The sequence below is a fragment of the Labeo rohita genome, unplaced genomic scaffold (assembly GCF_022985175.1).
Source record: "Labeo rohita strain BAU-BD-2019 unplaced genomic scaffold, IGBB_LRoh.1.0 scaffold_378, whole genome shotgun sequence".
NCBI classification, from domain to species: domain Eukaryota; kingdom Metazoa; phylum Chordata; class Actinopteri; order Cypriniformes; family Cyprinidae; genus Labeo; species Labeo rohita.
Genome location: NW_026129296.1, coordinates 50,325 through 59,959, shown reverse-complemented (window position 1 = coordinate 59,959; position 9,635 = coordinate 50,325). Strand labels below are relative to the sequence as shown.

The following is a 9,635-nucleotide window of genomic DNA, read 5'->3' as shown; positions in this document are numbered from 1 at the left end:
AATAATACATTTTTGACCAGGAAGGGATAATGTTTATGATTTAAGATTATGAGGTCACATGAATAAAAAGAAATAATTATATTAATAGTATGAAGGGATTATTTATTTACAATTTAATGATGACTAAGAATATTGAGTCAATTAAAACAGGAGCATACTGTGGCTATTTTAAACTGTCAAAATGAAACCAATGAACAATGAACAAAGGCATATCACTAAAGATACATCACAGCTGATGTGCCAATAATAGTGCACATCCCTAGTTTTTAATGTTTTCTGAAAATACATAATTTATATTTTATGCTTATGAACATAAGCTCAAATAATACTTTTCACCTCCATCAACCATCAAAATGTAACAAATGTATGTTCATATTTTTACACTTACAGAGCTTTTCTGCAGATCCTCACAGCAGGTAACAGTCTCCATCGACCCTCTCTTGAGCTGATGTTGTACTTGTTAAGGTCAAGCTCATCCAGCACCTCCTCTGACATCAGGATTACGTTTGCCAAAGCTGAACATTGTGTAAGAGAAAGACTTTTTTCTTTTGATTTAGAATTTAAAAATGCCTGCATTTCTTCAACAACAGAGTTATCCTTCATCTCAATCAAGCAGTGTGACAGATTTATCCATCTGTCAGGACTGACATTATTGTGTTGATCTTCTTTGAGGTTTTGGATTATTTTCTTGATGCTCTTTGGGTTGTTCTCTGTGTGTATCAGTACATCCTGTAAGAGTCTCTGATTGGACTCCAGTGAGATGCCATGAAGAAATCGAAGGAAAAGATCCAGGTGTCCATTTTCACTGCTCAAGGCTTCATTCATTGCTTCCTTCAGAAGCACATCCAGAGGAACATTTTCACACTGAGTTCTGTCCATTCCAGTCAGGAACATTTTCAAAACCTCACTTTTCTTGTGTAAATAGCAGTAAAACACATACAGTGCTGCAAAAAACTCCTGAAAACTCAGATGTACAAAGCTGTAAACCTTCCTGTGATTAATCACAGATTCCTCCCTAAAGATCTCAGTGCAAATCCCAGAATACACTGAGGCATCAGTGACATCTATGCCGCTCTCTCTCAGGTCCTCCTCATAAAAGATTACATTGCCCTTCATCAGCTGATTGAAAGCTACTTCAGCGAGTTTCACAATCACTTCTCTGTTGGACTGCAGGAGTTTCTCTGAATCTCCCTCTTCATATTTCTGGTTCCTCATACGTGTTTGAATGAGCAGGAAGTGGATGTACATTTCAGTCAGAGTTTGGGGGATTTCCGCACTGAGATCTTGTTTCAGGAGGTTTTGAAGCACAGTGGCTGAGATCCAGCAGAAGACGGGTATGTGACACATGATGTGGAGGCTTCTTGCTCTTCTGATGTGTGAGATGATTCTGCTGGCTTGATGCTCATCACTGATTCTCTTCCTGAAATATTCCTCCTTCTGAGGGTCATTGAATCCCTGAATTTCTGTCACACGGTTGATGTATTTAGAGGGGATCTGATTGGCTGCTGCTGGTCTGGTGGTGATCCAGATGAGAGCAGAGGGAAGCAGATCTCCTGTCATGAGGTTTGACATCAACACACTCACTGATGAAATCTCAGTCACATCAGAAACTTTCTGACTGTCTGAAAACATCAGTGAAATTCTGCTTTCATCCAGACCATCAAAGATGAACACAACTTTACAATCATTATAAATCTTTGAGTCCAGATCTTGAAGTTCAGGATAAAAGCCAATCAGAAGTCTGTGAAGACTGTACTGATGATCTTTAATCAAGTTCAGCTCTCGAAATGGAAGCACAAACATGAAATCTACATCCTGATTGACTTTTCCTTCGGCCCAGTCCAGAATGAACTTCTGCACAGAGACGGTTTTTCCAATTCCAGCGATGCCTTTAGTAAGAACAGTCTTTATTTTTTCTTTCTTCTCTCTTCCCTTCTCTTTTATCTTCTCTCTTGTCTTCTCCTCATATTCTTGTTCAGGTAAAGGATTAAAGATGTCATTGCAGTTAATAGGAGTGTCTTGTATCTTTTCTCCATCTGTAGCACCTCATGTTCTTCATTCACTCCTTCACTCTCTCCCTCTATGATGTACAGCTGTGTGTAAATCCTGTTCAGGAGGGTTTGTTTCTTTAGTAGTTTGATTCCCTCAAATAAGCTCTCATACTTGCTCTTCATGCTGGTTTTGTGCTGGTCTTTGACACTCTGCAGATCATCATGCACTGGTTGGTGAGAATTGAGCTGCAGATCTTCTGTGTCATGATGACTGATGTGACAGTGACAGTGTGAGGACTTGCATTTCTGACAGGACACACATCTGATCTGGTCATCTCTCCCACAACTGAAAAGACATTATGATAAACAAAGACACATAAACAAACAGAAAATATATTTATCAAAATGAAGAAAATATTTAAATGTTTAAAAGTTTATAAATTTAAAGTTACATTTAATTTAATTTATAAAATATTTTTTTTAAGTTTAAATGTTATTTGAAAACATGCCTATTAATAATAATTCCTAATAATGGTAATAATAATAAATTCATAATTAATAATAATTACTAATAATAATTCCTGACATCACAAATTAAGTTCCTTAAAGTTGTTCTATGACCAACATTGTTTCTTACAAACTGTAGACCAGGGTAATTTACACAGGGAGTCAGTTTTACACACCATCATGGTCTATGTGCATAAATAACACAAAACTAAACTGTTCGGTCCACTCACTTTTGAAAAATCTATTTTTCAGTGTCCACTTTTTCACACTTCTATCACACTGTGCAACATCCAGTGTAGAGAGTGACTGTTTTTTGTTGCTTGTGTGCGGTGTAGACATGGTGCACATTGTCAGTGATGCTGCTTTTTTAGTGGTTTTCATGCCAACAACAAGACAACACACTGATATAGTGACTTCAGTGAGGGACCACAGGACAAACATTTGTGTCTCACGGCCTGAACGTGGACCTCAGGCTGTAGATTAGTGATGCACAGCAAACATATTGATATCAGATAATGATCTGCATATTTAAAGTATGAATGGCATAGCATCCAAAATAAAACAAAGGCAGCAAAGGCAATTCAGAGAATTGTTTTTAAACACATTTTTAAACAGATATTAAAAATGTATTGCTGAAACGTGTTACAAAGACTGTACTATGTAGTACTGAATTGTGGAGACCACTCAACAGATTGTTATGTTTTATTTATTTATTTATTTTTTGGGTGGGCCTGAAATCATGTCTCAATTATGCACTGGAGTCACTGAGTATGGCCCCTCCCCTAACAATATAATAACTAGTGTGCATTAGCATCAGAGGTGCGCCTGCTCAATCACGAGTTACTGTTATTTCCCTTCTGGCTCTGGAGGGTCAAACACGTATGAAACATGTCTGTCTAAATCCTGCTAGAAGTAAAGGTTTAAAGCTGCTAGAGGAAGCATCCATTCTGGTTGTGGTGGTATTTGACAGTTAAGAGAAATGGCCTGTAATCTCTATGTACATTCTTGTTTCTTGTGTTAAATGTTCCTACATGATTGCTGTACTAGTGATGTGCGGATCACGGTTATCCACGGGCACTGTGGATAATCCCCGGGTTGGGTGAGACGGATAATAAAAAATACATTCAGATTAATTGCGTGTGGGTCGCGGGTGGATGAGTAAATCATCAATGATACAAATCTTATCTACGTTCTCTAAAATATGAGTGTGTTTTAAATGAATTGTTCTTCATCAGACAAACAGATACATATTTAATTTTTGTTTGTTTTTGCCTGTTTGGGAAGTTGCAGTGACAGAAACAGTGACAGTCCAGATAAAGTCTGAAGGGATTAAAGCCTGTGTTTATTCTGTTAAGAAAGTGTAGGCTAATCTGGCCTAAGAAGAAATTTTGTTTTATATTTAAATGTTCATTTAAAAGCAGCGTATTATCAGTGTATTGTGTTAGTGTTACCCCCTTATGGCTCCGACAAGGTTTTGTTTCATCCTTCACGCAGTGCCAGATCACACCAGAAGTGAAGCAACTGGATTTGCAAGAGCAAGATTTTGGGATGCTCCTGAAACATGTCGCAGTGCAGCTGGTATAAACACAAGCATTGACTGAGTGGCTGCGATCAGCTCCTGTGGCAGTGGAGTAGAGGTCTTCACGGGTCCAAAAATTTGTACCCGAACCCGAAGAGACCCATAAATTTGTTGCACGGAACCGACCCAGACCCGTATTTAATTTGAAAGTGGGACCCGAACCGTGCAGACCCGAGAAATGCCTTAAATTTACTACCCGGACCCGACGCAGACCCGACCGTTATTCGTAAATTGGACCCAAACCCGGCTGGGAAGACAGAGACCCGACTGCACCCGGTCGGCACATATTACACCGCAAACTGCTAACAAGTCAATAAACAATTTGCAAAAAAAAACTTTTTGGCTTACCTAGCCCTGACTGCGATCAGTCCTCCTTGACACTAACATTTTCGTCCATGTTAGGCTGTTCCTCTCTCTTGCGGAGTGAATGAACCTTCTTAATTTATTTATTATTCCAGCTTGGAGCATTTTTATTTTTATTTTTATTTTTATTTTTTCAAAAAGCGCACAGAACAAGAAGTGCGTTACACTTGTGGTGTCTGGAGAAGTAAGAACTCTTAATTTATTTAAGGTATTGTTTTCATTATAATGTACTGATTCAAATTAGTAATCAACAATTAATTATCATGTTACCACTCATGTTACCAATTATCGAGTTGCATGCTCTAGCGCATACAGGCGGCATTTCTGTTACGAAGCAGGACGAAGCGGCGTGGGCGCAATCATATTTCAAAGGAAGCCGGCGCCAAGGTCTTGCTTTTATTGAGTATTTGCATTTATTCACGTGCAAATGGATACGATATTATCAGGCATGAAAATCCCTCACCTTTTGGCGAAATTCACCATTTTGAAGCCAAAACAGGTAACCCACGTGAATCGTGTAGATCCGATGAGAAATTCTTTTTGAGGGGGTGGGGGGGTCTTGGATGGTATTTATTGATTAATTAAAACTTAATATAAAGTGGATTTGAGCCATTTCAAATTGTGAAAGCTGAGCGTCCCGCGTTCGTAGACCGTGCGCGCCATCCACTGACAGCGCCTTCATGGTTGCCTAGTAACAGCAGACGCTACAGAAGCTCTGAAATTGGTAGAGGAAGCAACGCGCCTCGCGTTTTCCACGCTTCATGTGAACGTACCCTTAAGAGAGTAAGTTACATTTAATGCTAAAGTATCATTAACACTAATACAAACATTATTTTTGCAGTATCAGTGTGTTAGGGCAGAACGATGCAGCTCTATTTCATATGTCTTTAGACAAATGTCAACACAGTATTTTTCCAGAACCTGTGCTTGGCTTATTATTCCATTCAACTTATTTGGCTACTGTAAAATTGGCAAAGGGAAACTTTTATCAAACATATTTTTTCTGGCATGCTCTGTCTGCAATAGCAAATAGCATTTGTGGTTGATTGTATGTTTTTCGATAATGGTAGAAAACACTTATTAGGTTGATTTCTTTTCCCAAAAAAACAAACAAACAAAAAACTTGGCTGTCAATCATGATGGAAGAATAAATAAGTTAAGTTACAGCATGTCCCCTAATGAGGCCGTAATATTTATTCTGTGGGAGTCCGCCCACCTCACGGCCTCATCAGAGGCCACATCACCCCTCAAGCACCCTTCTCACCTTTTTCACCCCTGACCCATTTTCATGCCTGTATTATGTGGTCGACTGTCATGATTTTGGCTAATGCAAGACACTACTGAATGATGCGCATCAGAGTGGATTTAGACGTGGGTACACAAAGCCGACTGCACTGCACCACCGTGCGTGTTCAATAACAGGTGCGTCTCTTCTTCAGTAAAAGAAAACAATACAAAACATAAGCTTAAAGCTTAAAACAACATTACAGTTTGGCTTGATTTCTGTAATATATCTACAAATATTATTTGAGAACATCTAAACAGAGGTTTAGATATTTTATTTATTTATTTATTTTATTTTATTTTTGTTTCAATTGACCTCACCATCATGGCGATCAGGGTTTACTTTAGTTGGACTCTTGACTTCTGAGTTTTTTTTTTTTTGGCTGCTGTAATTATGTGTATGAAGCACATCTATTATATCAAATAAAAAAAAAAAAAGCCAAAAAAGAAGTCTCACCAGGCGTTTTTGGTTCATTTTTGTTTTTTGGTTGTGAAATCATAATCATCCAGTGGCCTGATGCACTGATCTCATGCAGCGGTTAGTGTACTATTTCCATATTGTTTACAACAAGTGTATGAACTATCATCTCTGCAGTATCCCTTTGACACACACAGACATCAAGAATCAGCATTTGAATCTCAACAATGGTGACATTCAACAGCTGCATGCTGGGTAACAGCAGATTATAAAACTCACCAATGACTCCCACCATGAAGCTGTTGAATGTCACCATTGTTAAGATTCAAATGCTGATTGTTGATGTCTGTGTGTGTCCAAGTAATACTGGAGATCTTAAAGTAGTAATAGTTACAGTTCATAGAACTACTGTAAATATCATGAAAATAACAGATAAACCACTGAACAATATCAGCAAATCAGGCCACTGGATGATGATTACACCAATAATAATAAACCAAGAACATTTAATAAAACTCTCTTTTTTTGTGTGTGTGCGCACTTTTTTTTTCTCTATAACAAATGTGCTCTACAAATACAATTACAACAACCAAAGGAACAAAACTATACTAAGGAAGTCAAGGGTCAACTAAAGTAAACCCTGTTTGCCATGATGGTGAGGTCAAACGAAACGTTTTTTTTTTTAATAAAACATCTGAACCTCTGTTTAGACGTTCTCAAATAATATTTGTGGATATATGACAGAAATTAATTCAAACTGTAATGTTGTATGTGGAGTTGTTTAATCAGAGATTTAATGTCTTCATTTATTTAAGTTCATTTTCTCTTTGGCTGTGTCTGATTCTTGTGTTTCTCTTTCCTTCTGTGATTCTGCTTGTAAACAGCAGGTGTTCATCATTATTGGTCAATCATGACATAATGATCTCCTTAACTCCAACACTGTGTCAATGCTACTTGAACACTCTGTAGTGTGGAAACACATGAACACTGAGCAGGGTTTGTTTAACACTGGGAACTATTACATCAACTTTACCTGTTTCATTCACGTAAGACTGATGCATTTGAATCACATTAAGTTTAATTGATTTGTTTAAATTAAAACTATGTAATCCAAATGCGTGGAACTTTTGTACATAATTGAATTACATAACGTTTAAGTTTAGGCTGAAATATTTTTTTGAGTGTACATTTACTAGTGTCTCATTTTCAGAGTGAAGGTCTTTGCACACAGTGGTCTGAGTCCAACATGAAATCAGTAATGCTCGTGCTGCGTCTTGGAACATTATTCCAAAGATAAGAAAAGCTTGTCTGTGTAATATTTCATCAAGCAAGTTTTGCACGTTAGGGCGGCCGTACACGGTGCGAATTCGGACAGTCGGAAGACCGTATGGCCACGCACACGTCACGACTGACTTTGTTTACAGACGCAGCGGTACACGGCATGATTTTAAAACCTGCCGATTTCTGAGGCAATCACATTCACAAAGTTCCGCGCCAAAAACATGAACTCCGAGGAAGAGATCCTTTTCTTTGTGGCAGCAATGGCTTGCGAAAAAACAAAAAAGAAAAGAAAACGAAGGGCATGGCAAAGAGTTTGGCTGAAGGGCAGAGAACAACAGCGATCCGCTGTAAAATGTCATCTCGGACGACCCTGTCATGATAAATGCTGCTCGATATATCATACAGCGCTCGCTGTTCTTGCCAGAGTTCAGCGAGTTTGTCCTCTTTCTCGACAGTCCAAATTCTCCGTGGCACTGCCATGTTCATCTTTCTTCTTCTGTGGTTTTCTTTTCTTAGCTTCAGATTGGTCATTTCCAGTTTGCTCAACAAATCAGCTCTTTCAACAGCACACACGTCACGCTTTCAATCCGACAGCTCCCGAAGTTTTTTGACATGTTTAAAAATGATCGTGAGGTCGGGAAGTGCTCGTAAGGCACTCTGCTCGTCTCGTAATTTCTCACACACCGTACGAGCCCCGACCATACGAGACGATTTCCTCCGATAACCAAAAAAAAAAAAAAAAAAAAAAAAAAACGCATACGAGCTCGTACGACCTCAAAAATCGCACCGTGTATGCCGGCCTTTACACACTGCCTCCAAAACTTCATCCATCATAAAAACAAGTTCTGACCAGGTTTGACTTTCGGTGTTTTCGCACTGGTAGCAAGCATTTTGATAGGAAAGGATGACAAATACAAAAAAAAAAAAAAAAAAAAACACATATGAAAATTTCGGACTCAGTGTGCAATGACCTTAAAAGACCACCATTTTTATGATTTTATATCCAAGTTTCACTACAGAAGATTGCGATGATACTCTAGTTGAGATGAACTAGATGATACTCACACAGGGAAAGAGTTGTTACTCTTCATAGACACACAGCTGAATCCTGGAGATGCTGCTCTACGAGTGTTTACAGGAGCGTCCTGCTCTTTCTCCTCATACACACTCATTTCACAGGCAGGTTTCTCTTCCTCTTTCTCCTCATAGACACTCATTTTATAGGCTTTTCTGCTTCTTTTCCTGCAAGATGAGACTTGATTTCAGGCCTGTATGTGGAGTCAATGAACATGCATTATACAGTGAATTTGGATAAACTGTAAATTAAACTTTTTCAGGATTATTAGAAATATTTTTTACTAGTTCACATATACCTCTGCAGTCTAATCACTCAAAATAAAATTTTACAACACTGCTCTGTGTAAAATTTGAAAAAACACAAATTTGCTCTTTGCCAGAAGGTGGTGGTGGGCGAACAGCAGAATTATAGTCGCTACATAAAGTATGCATTACATTATTACAGGCATTAAACAGAGGTAATATGAAAAGAAAATGCTGTTAAAACTTTCCTGGCCAAAATGTATGTTAAACACTTTAATTACACAAAATATGCATTATTCATCATCAGTAGATCAAAAATTTGAATGTGGGCTATTTGGTGATTGCTAAATGCATTTTTATTTTGTGTTTAATTAATTGAATAATAGCCATTTAAAAGGGGCATGAACTGAGAAACCAAAATTTTATTGATCTTTTGACAAATAGGAAGTCACTGTACTATAAAAACACCCTGTAAGTTTCAGAACTCAACACTTTCTCGTTAGTCTAAAAACAGCTTATACTGAAGCCAAAATGGCAGCTTGTGGGATGTATAACTCTATTACGTAACAATGTGGCTAAACACCACCTCTACAAAAGAAGATCAACGCCTGCTTCTACATCACTGTCTGTTTAGCCCGGCCCAGCAATTCACACATTTAGTGTTTATTAGAGAGGTGAACTCGGTTCTTTGTTCACTTTTTTTTTCAGCGGAATTATTTACAAACAAGGCACAATTCGACTGAATTTTCAGAAAGATTGAAACTAGAAGACAATGTTATTCCAGCAATATTGGATCCAACAGTAATGATGCAACACAAATGTGTGAGTAATAGAGACTTCAACAACTTGAGATTCTTCTTATTTGTTAGATAAGAAGAATTTTTGTCAAAGA

The 9,635-nt window shown here is 38.0% G+C and overlaps 1 pseudogene; it reads right to left on the bottom strand.

The window, feature by feature from the left end:
* Positions 1 to 384: 384 nt before the first annotated feature.
* Positions 385 to 8,640, bottom strand: LOC127160533 (protein NLRC3-like; annotated as a pseudogene).
* Positions 8,641 to 9,635: the final 995 nt, after the last annotated feature.